The sequence below is a fragment of the Cyprinodon tularosa genome, unplaced genomic scaffold (genome assembly GCF_016077235.1).
Source record: "Cyprinodon tularosa strain WSP-4 unplaced genomic scaffold, ASM1607723v1 ctg536, whole genome shotgun sequence".
Taxonomy (NCBI): domain Eukaryota; kingdom Metazoa; phylum Chordata; class Actinopteri; order Cyprinodontiformes; family Cyprinodontidae; genus Cyprinodon; species Cyprinodon tularosa.
Window position 1 is genome coordinate 244,751 of NW_024039270.1, and position 13,319 is coordinate 258,069.

The window sequence follows — 13,319 nt, forward strand, 5'->3', positions numbered from 1 at the left end:
GAAAGAATGTTGATTACAGCTAGAATTGTGCGGTCTTTTGTGCCTTTGTGTTTAATACTCTCTGCTCTTTGACACCTAAATAAAAGAAATTGCATGACCTTCAGAAGTGGGCTGCACAGTGAGGCAGTTGGTAGCACTGCTGCTTTACACTAAGAAGGTTCCAGGTTCGGTTCCCGGCCCGGGGTCTTTCTGCATGGAGTCTGCCACTCTAGGTCCCTGAGGAAAGACTCTATACCCAACACTGCTCCCCGAGTGCCACACAATGGCAGCCCACTGCTCCCTAAGGGGATGGGTTAAATGCTGAGAGTTTAGGGGGAGTGGTGGCCGAGTGTTTAGGGCATTATGATTGGAATCCAGAGGTTCTAAGTTCAAAGCCCACTCCCACAGACTGACACTCTGGGTTAGGGTTAGGCATGCGTGGATTCTCTCTGGGTACTCCGGCTTCTTCCCATATTCCCATAGTCCAAAAACATGGCTGTTAGATTAATTGGTTTCTCCTTAGGTGTGAGTGTGTCTGTGAATGGTTGTCTGTCCTGTTTGTCTCTGTGTTGCCCTACAATAGACTAGCAACCTTTTCAGGGTGTAACCCGCCTCTCGCCCATTGACTGCCGAAGTTAGGCACCAGCACCCCTTGCGACCCCAGTCAGGATAAGAGTGATGTAAAATGGATGGATGGACCTTCAGAACTTACCAGATTTTTTTTTCCTTTGTTTTTGTTATTGGAGCTATTCTGTTTGAGCCTCAGAGGTTTGTTAGTGAACATTACTTAACAAATGGCATCCCAAATGGCTATGCATGATTTACAGCAAGGATGCATGAGTTATATAATCAGAGCTACTGTCCTACTACTTCTAGATATGTCTCTTTTTGTTACCAGGTCTCTGCAGAATTGGTTACCTGAATTCTGATTAAGGAAATCAGCCATTTAATTCAGGTTTTTTGGACATTGCATGCATCCAAAAGTGATATGATAGTAACACTGGAGGACTGGGCACATATGGTCAACACAGAACTTCATGTGATGGTGCCTTCACTTTAAAATAATCAAATTAAATTTAGGACAATGTGTGACTCCACAACTTGAACACTTAGAACATTAGTTATATGTGGCAGTTAGTGTCATTTCTTTTGTTCTTTCATCAGTAAGAATATAATTTAAGGTTATCACAGCATGGAGCTATTTACCTCTCTTTTTTACTTTAAGGCCTGTACAGGATGCACGGCCATCAAAATTGTCTACAAAACATTTATGTATGCAGATGAAATGGTGGTTCTCAGTCTGAATACTGCAGGGCTGCGACAGTTAAGATTGGTCCAGGCTATGGCTTAGAGAATGACCTTCAACAGATTTCAGCAAAAGGTATGGTAATAATATCTACAACTATGGAGGATGAAAGGAAAAAATTTTGAGATTTTTCTCTATTTTAACAAAACACAATAGGCATATATTTACATAGGATTTGTATGATGCTGAAGACTCAAATAGACAATGCACAACAGTCTCCAGCAGATGCTCTAGCACGCAAGTTTGGGTCTCATACAAATCCAAACTGCTGAATAGATTGAAGAATAATGCTGTTTAAATAATTCTGTGCACCTCTTTACACAGCAAATCTTATGTCAAATTCTTTAAAAGGAATCTTGCAAATGCTGCAGGGTGATGCTATAAGTGTATTTCTTAGGGGGCCTACAATAGATGCACCAGCACAAGTGAGATGATTATCACTGCAGGATTAAATGTGCTGTAGCTAACTTCTGTAAATGTATTGATGGTTCTTTTGTCAAATGAAATGTAATCAAGTTAATACAGTAATTGTTTATCAATTTGTTATATCACTAGTTGAAATCAGATGCACACAGTGGTATAGGTGTCTTTTTAATCTGACTTTTTTTTGTGAGTGTCTTTTTGTATATATTGGAGTCCATTACAAAGTTTGAATTGCATTGAATAAATTAAGATCCTGATCTTCAAAGAAGCCAAACAAGAGGTGCAAATTTTCATTTACATTTTTTTTTGTACATACAATAAGTGGGCTTGTTATAGGCATTCTGAAAAGACCATAATTATGGAAAGAAGAAAATCATCATTGAAAAAAGCTCTAAGAGGTCAAATTTGAAGACCTGCTCTACAAGCCATATAGGCGAATGTTTGTATATACACAAAACCCTGTTTGGCAAAGCTAACCCCCTGAAGACACAAACTTTAACGTAAAGAGTCATGATACTATTCTGTTGTGGGGAGGCTTTTCTTTAGCAGAGTAAGGGAAGTTTATCGGAGCTGATGGGCTAGTGAAGCTAAATTTAGGACAATCCTGGAAAAAAGCCAGCGGGATTCTGCAGAACCCCTGAGGCTGAGGTGAAGGTTTGGCCTGCATTAGGAATAATCTTAAATATACAGAAAGAGACATATACTGTAATGGTATGGTTTAGCTCAAAGCAGATCCATTTGTTAGACTGGACAAATCACATTTCAAAATTGACTAAAACTGAGAATCCATCACAGGATTTGGTTATGTCTTTTCAGATCCTCCCAGTCAAATCTGACTTGAGACATTGAGCTGTTTAACATATATACTGACTAAGTGTGCAAGTCTGCGGGAGACAAACCCCAAATGACGTGATGGAGACATAATTTCTATAAACTATGATAATTAAAAAATATATTAGATTTGAATATAAAACATATCAATACCAACAATTAGTTTTTCTTCCTCTTATAAATGATGCAAAATTATAAACTTCCTTTTATTTGTCAAGTATTACAAAATGCTGAAAAGATCCCCTTCTGGTTAATTTAAACAATTCAAATGGACCTTTTTTACTCTGTACCTGCCTTCAGCACTTTTCCAAACATCTACTTTCAATCGGTAAGCTGGATGCCTTAAATCAATGTTTACTGCTCTGTGTCTAGAGAGCTAAAGTGGATTTCACTATGGTAATATCATTAGCAGAGCATTATCCCTCTTCCTGTATCATCCAAGAGCATCATTCATGGAGTTATTGACTCTTCAAACTTTCCTTATGCTCTCCTTTTCATATATTAGGGCCATTATTCTCTTTATAATAGTTAACATGCTTATAACCATTTTAAATACTACACTATGAGGAGTAGTTAAGGATTCTTCCCTTCGCTCTGCTACTAGCAAATAAATATATCAAATTTATCTTATCTCCAATGTACTCTTAGAGAATACAGAACAATTTCAACTTTAGATTATTGTGTAATTAGGGAAATGAAATTCTGTTAACTGCCACTCTGTGTAGGCGGATTTTCTGCCTGCAGCAGAGTATTGGCAGTTGCATTATTTTGACTCAAGTGCAGAGTTCATCTAACTGTTGTGAGGCCAGAGAAGGGAGAAGCTTCACCCAAACTGAGCTACCACAAGGTCCTTAAAGAGCCTGAAAACAGTGTTGGAGCTAGACTCAGGGATTTAAAAAAAAGCTCTTCATGGTACCTCTCAAGCCAGGGGTTTTATAATGTCAAGCACAACAGGAAACAAATTTCAGGGTTAAACAGTAACAACAGAGTACCACCTGGTGTGGAAGATAAAAAATTATCCTAAATGTTTGGTGATACCTTGCTTCAGAAATTTAGAATTTCAGATTGTAGACAGTTCAATCAATCCTATGTTCCGAGCAGAGAAAGGAAGGCAGGATAATCCAGAGGGTGAAGCCAAAGCCGGGGTCAACAACATGTTCAGAATTCAGAACCAGGAGATCAGAAGACGTAAAAGATTCGAGAGGGGAAATCCAGGTTGGTGACAGGAAACACCTTCAAGTTCATTAATCAGGCAGAATCCAGCAGGAGTCCAAAAACAGGTCAGGCAAACAGATCAGACAGGAACAGGCAGGGTCAGTTTTTCAGAGGCAGAACAGGTCAAGATCAGGCAATGAGAAACCCTAAGGTAACACTAAAACAATCTCATCACTGGCTCGTGAATAATCTTGCCTGATGACTGGAAATGGGCAGGTTAAAACAGATCCGAGGGAAACAGGAGGGCTCAGTGGTTGAGAGGCAGAACAGGAAATCAGAAAAAGTGAAAAGTAACAAGAACCTGGGCAGAGTTAGGGAGGTGAATGAAAATAGCAATTAAGCCAGTCTTCAGTGCCAAGATCATGAAACAGGAGACTTGATACAAATGCATGCTTAACAGATTTTTGTTTTGACTATTTTATGCTGTCTCTGATTTAAAAATGTGGCTGGGAAAAAATGTGAAAAAAATTTCCATGAAAATGTTAGAAAGACATTTAATATTTATTGAATGATAAAAAAGAGTATTTTCTTTCAGATTAAAAGACAATAAAACAGACCTTGTTTCATCATTTTTAAATGAATAGTGACATATGAGCCAACGGGGCTTACAAAACAGGATAAACAGTGAAGACTTTTAATCCTTACCCCAAAAAAACTTTTTTTTTATTTTGCTTGTCCTTGGATATTTTAACTGTCTGCTAGAAAATTCTGCTCCTCCAAACACCTAGTCAGACCCTTTTAGACTGAGGAGCTGTTGAATATAGAGTTACTCTGTAGCCTACATAAGCCATAGCAACATGCTCATACTGCTGGGATGTCGGCACATTTTACCTCTATAATCATGCATTACAGATATTCCTTAAAGAGATTGCAAAGCAGAAGTCATCAACACTGCAACGAGAAAAAATGTAATTTGAAATTCTTTGTTTGTAAATGTGGCTTATAAGTGGTGCTATAGGTGTCTTAGGTTATAATTAAATTTTTTTAAACTGAAAATTCTGTGTCAAAATGTCATGATGATGATGCAGTTTTAAATCAAGAAATAATTGAAGAATGAAAGTTGAGTCTTAAATCTGCATGATATTTGATAACATGGGGTAAAAGTCGAATTAGGAAGTGGGACCAAAGCAGACATAGTTATACAAGATGTTATTGTTTTTTTACTTGAATGAAAACTCAAATCCCTCCAATCTGTAGACAATGAAAGCATACAACACAACACTCCCCTACCATAGATACCAAAATAGTTTTTTTTTTTGTTTTGTTTTTGCTGATATTTGAATTGGTTGCACTCAGAATAATAACCTGTGCTGAGGAAAGATAAGAGAAAGATAATACACTCAGGTATCGGTCTGCAGGACGCAGCTCTTTTCTTCTGTGAAAGGAAACACAAGTTTGGAGAAAAATAACAATTTTATCTGGTTGGTGCATCTTATTCCTCTGTAGATTCGGACAGGACTTCAAGAGCTTCTTATTTAGTCTGGGAGATGAAGTTATTTTCTCTGGCTATTGTGTGAGGGACCACCTGAGTTCAGAAGCAGTGTAACCCGGTCTGTCACAACTTTTCACAAGAAAAGATCAAAGCTACACCTTTGGGCTTTGTAATATATTGAGTTAAGTTCAGGGCTTGTGATACATCTATCTTCCTTTGCTCTTTCTGCTTATGGCAAAGGAGTAAATTAAACTTGACTGGTGTCATCATACGCAATCCGTCTTAATTTGTGCAGGGATCACAGTCAGGTGGTACACCTTTGTAAGGGGAAACAGCCAAATGGTGAGCTGGCTGAATAGTTTGACTCCCCTGGGTGGAGCCTTCGTTTAAAGAAATTAAACATCAGATATCCTCTGTGATGAATTTGTGGGAACTGATGGGTGGAGAGAGTACAACACAGCTGCTGCCATATCTTGATTTGTTCTGTCAAACCTAATTTTATTAGTGGCCTTAAAGTTGGGTGGATAACACAAATTTGCAATCCATGTTTTCCTTACTCTGGTTATTTAAACCTGTCTAAGAGGCATAAATATGACTCACAAAAAAAATTACCCAAATTTTTATATTTATGTAATTTCATCCATCCATCTTCTCCCAGTCATGTTTTTGGATTGTGGGAGGAAGCTGGAGTATCCAGAGAGGACCCACGCATGCATAGGAGGGGGCCCTGCAAAATCTATGCAGAAGGACCCTGGGCCAGGAATGAAATCCAGGACCTTCTTGTTGTAAGGCAACAATTCTGCCCACAGGGCCACCGTGCAGCCTATATAATTTCATTACTTAACAAATTTACATTTATTTTTATTTAGATCATTTTAACATACACCTAATAAATAAACCTTAAATGATTAATATAAATGTGTACAATCAAGCTTATTTTTTTAATAAATAATCATCAGGCCTATGTATTTAGTATGAATATGCATACTTCCTTAAAATTAATACTAATTACTGAATATAACGCAAATACATACAGTTTATTGTTTGAAATACATAAAGGTTATTAAGCAACAATAATTAGTCTTTTCATATCATACTTAGTATGATATCATGGAAAATGATATGAAATTATCTAAAATATCAGGGAGAAAATTATTGATTTCTTCCAGTCTTGTTTATTTTTATATGACTCAAAGTTGCATATGAAGGTAATTTTGTTTCAAAACTATTTGTGCATTTTAAGTGTAAGAAAAGAAAAAATCCAAAGAACGTGTTTTATAATTGATAGAATATGCAAAAAAATTCTATAACAGACTATGTAAATTATGTTTTCTTGCAATCCTTTTTGCTCACTTGGTGTTTCTCTCTTTTGATTTTGTCATTTTGCCTTTTCAATATAGGGCCACCAAGCACTTTACATCACATTCACCCATTTACACACACATTCTGATGGTTGGGAAGCTTAAATGTTGCCACAGCTGCCCTAATGCTCACCGACAAGAACGGAGCTGTTGTATACATGCACCACCGAGCCCTCTGTTCACCATCAGCGGGCAATGGTGGTGAGGTGTCTTGCCCAAGAACGCAATGACTGAAATGGATAGAGCAAGGATTCCAACTGGCAACCCTTAGGTAGAAGGAGGAACTTCTGCATGCTACACCGTCTCCCATCCTATCCATCCACCAAACATTCTTATTCTTATGGTGGCTTCATGTTCTCTGCTAAAAATGATCCTTTCCTAGTGTAAATTGGAAATTACCAGCGCATGGTGTGCAAGTGCTTTTATTGTGGTAGAGAAGAGAAACATACCAGATGCAAATGTTATCTTGACCATCCACTTGGGCAAGGCAGCTATAGACTTTCTAATTTATCTGCTACAGGAAAAGGAGGTTGCATCAAATGCATTGATGGACTTCTATCGATTGTCTGCTAAAACAAAAAAAAATAAAAACGACCCAAGTTTAGATGGTGATACATTTCTAAAAACATATGTCACTGCGTCGTGTAGGCTACAAACACAACAGGTGAGAGAGAGCTTAACAATGCAGTATTAACTATACAGATTAGTTTATCTTCTTTCCACCAACTTGAAAAGGTCAAAGTTTACCTCTTCTCGGTAACTCAGGTATCAAATAATCTTCCCAGGTTTCCAGTTGGTGTTCATGTAAAATTTTCATGAATCCTGATTAATTATTATTAACTGTATAAACTTTTACCAAGGTTTTTCAATCTGTTGTAAAAACCAAATATTTGACGACGTTTCAGGGCTATGCTGTAAATCAATTTCTACCGTATCACTTGTGTTTCAAAAGCAATTTAAACCAAAAAAACATTAGTAGAACAACTAAAGTGTCAAAAAAAAAAAAAAAACTTTCATCTATAGTGGTTTAGCTGTTTTTGAGTTTGGGCCCTCAAGGTCCAGTGTCCTGCACCTATTAGATTTGTCTCTGCTTCAACACATCTGAGTCATATAATCAGGTCATTAGTAAGACTGGGGAATCTAACTGCAACTGAGAAGGTAATTGAGCCATTTTATTCAGGTGTGGGACACTGGAAAATGGACCTCAAGGACCGCAATTGAGGAACTCTCTGATCTTTACGGTCACACTCAGAGGATATCTTCTAATAAATCTCCAACACTGTTCTTCAGATTAATACTATTTACCCCTGATTATGCAATGTAATATCTAACAACAAAAGCCACAGGACCACACTTTCACTTTTCAAAAAGAACTATAGTTCATTTTTACTCTCTATGCATTTTCAATTTCCTGCATGTAGCTCTCTCCAATAAATCGCTCTGGATCTCACAGTTCATGACTTTTCTTAATGAAATGTCTGGGGTACAAAATAAAGCAATTATGATAATTATAACTAGGGTTGGGAATTGAAAAGATTTTCACGATTCCGATTCCCTTTTCGATTCTATGAAATGATTAGATTCTTTATCGATTCTTTTTTCGATTCCAATTTGGGGGAAAAAGGAGAACAAACAGTTTGATTATCAGCATCAACTTTGTTTACTTAACTATTGCACAATCTTACAAACTCAACAAGATCAAGATGTCCACAGGAAATGTGAAACTGGAGTAACATCTGTGTTTAAATGAAAAATAAATATACAAGAACAAACTTAATAACCAACAATGTCTAATAACAAATGATGGGATAATAACCTATTTTAAATAACAAAAAATACTAATTATAAAAGAGTAGTAGGGAAAATTAACAGTTATTTTGCAGAAAGATGAGCATATCTGCTTTTTCTGGAAGGATACAGGATCTTTCAGGGCTTATGGTGTCTCCAGCCGTGGAGAACACCCTCTCAGATGGGGTGGAGGAAGCCTGCACACAGAGGTAGTTTTCAGCCAGTCAGATAGCAAGGGCAGCGTATCTTGCTTGTTCCACCACCACAGTGTGGCGCTATCCCTGCAGGGGATGGAGGGCAAGCTTTTATAGAGCTGGATTTCCTGATCTACCCTCTGGGCTAAGGAAAGACGGGGCTTTGATTCACAAAGTGACCGCAGCTCGTTGTCTTCCTCCTCGAATAGTTCTTCCAACTTGCGTAACTTGCGTAACTTGCGTAACTTACGTAACTTACGTAAAAAACGTGACGTAAGTCGTGCTCCCCAGAGCCGGCGCTCTAGGCTCTGGTGCTGCGGGAATCGAAAAAAGAATCGTTCAGTGAGCTGCCAAACGATGCCATGGAATCGGAAAATACGGAACCGGTTCTTAACAGGAACCGGTTTTCGATTCCCATCCCTAATTATAACCAAACCCACCAAGGGAGTCATTTTTAGTCCTATAGAAAATTATGTTGCTCAATGCACTTTGCACTTGCATAACAGCCACAGTGGTTGCTAGGCAACAATTTGTGGCTTGAACTGAAATGGAGACCAAAAAGGTGCTGAGAAGAACATGTTTCTCTCTTTACAGAATTCAACTGTTATTTTTTATGTTGTGACAAATATATGTTTTACAAAATCTATAAAAAATTTGAATATTTGATAAAAAAATGTAGCTTTCAATTATATAATTATAGAAGCGTATTGCGTTCACCCTAGAAAAGAAAATAAGACAGCTTATCTCATAATTAGGTGATACTGATCTCGGAATTATGAGATCTTTTCTCATAGTTACGAGATACAATCTCATATTTACGAGATAAGATCTTGTAATTATGAGATACCTATCTCGTAGTTATGAGATCTTATCTCGTTATTATGAGAAAAAATCTCATTATTACAAGATCTTGTCTATATATTCGGTCATAATTACTTGAGAAGTAATGTAGCATCTCTCAGAAAACTGGTCTTCATGCATCTGTTCCAGTGAACAGTTCTCTATACCGAGGTCTGACCATTGGAGCTCCGCTCCTGTTTTCCACTATATCAATAAAGTACCAAGCTATAATCCTGGGATTACTACTTGTTGAGTAAGCATGCAGCCATATGACCATATGCAAAAATCCGTCATTAGCTTCATTAATACAGATTCCGTATGGTTTTAGTTTTTCATATGAATCGACATGCCACATAAAGTTGTTCTTCCTGATCTCCTAAAGATCTTATCTCGTAATTACGAGATAAGATCTCATAATATTTAGATGAGGATCTCATAATAGATGCTGTCTCATAATTATGAGATGTTTTCTCATAATTGGTGATGATTAATCGCTTATCAGGTGGTTTAAACTGTCCGGTGAAAAGAGGAACACTAAACAACCATGCATCTCTATACCAATTCAAAATTTAACTATGCCTCTGTGCAATTGCAGGGTTATTAGAAGGTGCTGATTGACATGTTGTGTATGTGATATTCACTCTGAGACATCCTCATAATGTGCTTTAAGATATACTGTAAATATCAGATTACAAAATATTTATTTTTTGTATTTATTTTGTTTCATATAACAAAATAAAACAAAAAAAGAGAAAGAACTTATATTTTTTATATGAATGGCTACAACAAGTATAATAATTGCAACAGTTCAAAAAACAGTCACATAATAGTCTTAATAATAATTCTTTAACATTACACAGGGATTAAAGTATTGCAGCCCCAGGCCAGATTTCTGGCTCATAGCGATTACGCGTGGGTATAAAAAAATCACCCAAAAATAAATTGACGGTAAATAAATTAAAAAAAGACAATCAAAATCCCTCTTGTGTTTTTCAGCCAATGGTAGCAAAGGAGTGCTCTGAAACTAACAATATTGGCCAATCATAAGAAGAGGGGGGCGGGTCTTAGAAAAGTGTGTACCTCCTCCTCGCTCAGGTAGATTTTGGTACAGTGCTGAAGTTCTACATGATCAACGGAGAGAGGTGTAAAAAAAATAATAATAAAAGGAAGGACGATAGAGAGAACGGACTTGCATGGAGTGGGTACAATGCAATTTATGAACTCCGGGGAAGATGTCACGACCATAGATAAAATTCTCAAAAATAAATGGCACTGGGCATGGCTGGAGGAGACAGGGCGAGATAGCAAGTCATTTAGCAGCTGGTGCAGGAAGTTAGGTGAACACTACACACACTACACCTTTGCCGGGAGCTACAGAAAAAGCTGATGTACCAGTATCAATAACTAACAGTATATGCAAGTTAAAACTAAGGGTGTGTGCTTTCCTGGCCGAACACAATGCTTACTAGTAAAACTGGATATTAAAAGAAATGTGACACATTCAAGTGATAGAGATGCACTTTTGCCATTTTCTGGCTATTTTTGGTATTGGTTTTTCAAAAGTAAACTTAAGTCTTCAATCATTCATGCAATCTTTGATCCCATTCCTCCACACACCCCTGGCATGGCTTGAAAATACACACACACACACACACACACACAGACACACACACACACACACACATATATATTTGGCTTCTTGCCTGTGTCAAAAAAGTTCAGGCTCAGGACTTTTTTTTTGCTTTAATCCCTGATTACCGTAGCTGTGTTTCCATTGCACAAGTTGCAAAACTATGTTGATATTCTGCTATATTCTAAAATGCAAGGTTCCCCACTTACATAGTAAATACAATCAAAATTGGACATCGATTTATTTGTTAACTTGATAATTCTAAAAACAACATATCATCTAATGTAAACACAAGATATATCTATATTTCAGCCATGGCTCTAGTAGGTGCCATCATCCACCAACCACTTCTGGTCTTTTTCTTTATCTTTTTACAAGGCAGTAAGGTCAACAGTTGCAGGGTCAACAGTAAAACACTATCCAGGTTAGGAAAGAAACTCCAAACTACTATGCTAAATCCAGACAGCCTTCAGTTTTAAAAACATTATGCAACAGATGCACACATGAATACACCTATCCAATTAGTACTACAGCCCCATGGCAAAAACTACAAAAAAAAGTAAAGCTAGAATAACGCTGCTGACCAAAAGAACATTAAGACATCAATATCTTTATGGTCCCCAAGACTTGAGGAAGATTCTCTCAATTTAGGAGAAAAAAGTTGAAAACTTAAGAGGTGTGGTCCATCTTATATATGACCAAAAAAGACATCATTCCACAGACAGCAAAATCATAACATGTGGTTGTGCTTTGGTGGCTTAGTCCTCAACATGGGTGACCTGGGTTCAAATCCAGCCTGCGGTCCTACTAGCATGTCTCTCCCCTCTTTTATGGTGCCTTTCCTCTCCATAAAAAAACAAACCACTAGCTTAAGAACTCACACAAAAATAAATAAATGCAAAAGAAAAATACTAATGTGGTATAATAATGGAAGTGAAATGATTTGGAGCTGCTTTGTTTCCTAATAACTTATAATCTAACTATTGAAGTATTTCCATTAGTACAGGACCTTAAGTCCAATAAGACATTAATTTCAAAGAAGACTGATCCCACGCATAGTAACAAACCCACCTCAGAGTGTCTTATAAAAATGTAAGTAAGCTTAGCCAACAACTCAATGTAAATCTATTTAAACCAACATCAAAATGTATGTTTTGTCTGCAAAACCAATTTGAGTTAATACAAAAATTTCTGCAAAAGAGAATGAAAATTAATCACAAAGTTTAGACAGTCTAGACTAAACTTATAATCTAGCTCAAATGTGATTGATATTGTTCAATCATATGATTTTCACATAGAAATGCAAAACATTTTGCTCAAACTAATTATCCCTAAATGGAAGTCAGCTCAGGAGGACTCAGAGTCAGTTATTGCAATCTATTGAAGCCTGTTCTTTCAGTGGCAGGTTACAGTTTTTCATATTCAACAAAATAACCAGATTAAAAACTATTAGTGTTTGCACACACTAAATCGAGAAAATTTTAAGTTAAGAATAGGCAACAATTCTTTGAATTAGATTAAAAAATATATACAGCACCATAATTACCAAAGCAGCACTATAATTAAGCTGGAATATGAGTTCAAGTAGCCTCAGTCTTATAGTTCGGGCTTAACACAGATCTCTAGACAGCACATCTAATGATGCCAAAACAGCATTTTTCTGTTATGAACATGATTAAATGAGTATTTCTAATTATGCTTTTTTTTTTTTTATTCGGCCAGATAATTTCAGCAAATTAGAGCTTTATCAATTATAAACCTATATAGAATCTCCCTTTCTTATCTAATATTCTAAAGAAAGTAGTTGCCAAACAAGTGTGTGACCATTTATAGCATAATGAACTTTTTGAAGAATTTGGATCTGGTTTTAGAGCTCATCACAGCACTGAAACAGCTTCCTCATAGCCTCAGATAATAGACTTTTCCATATGTTCAGAAAATGGTCTTTACATGCATCTCAATAAAAGTTAGAGCATGGGTGCACACTCCCTCATCCTAGCCCATATACAGTACAGGCTCTCTATTGGTTTAATTATAGATGCAATGATGCTGTAATGTGACACTCCTGAGCTAACTTCTATTTAGGGATAATTAGTTTGAGCAAAATGTTTTGCATTTCTATGTGAAAATCATATGATTGAACAATATCAATCACATTTGAGCTAGATTATGAGTTAAGTCTAGACTGTCTAAATTTTGTCACACAGAAGCTTAAACATGTTCTCTAACCCATATTTTTCATATAGCATCTTCTGGAAGCCAAATAAGATCAGAGGGAAGTCACCACTCTGATGCGGGGTAGTTAGGGTGGCCATTTCTA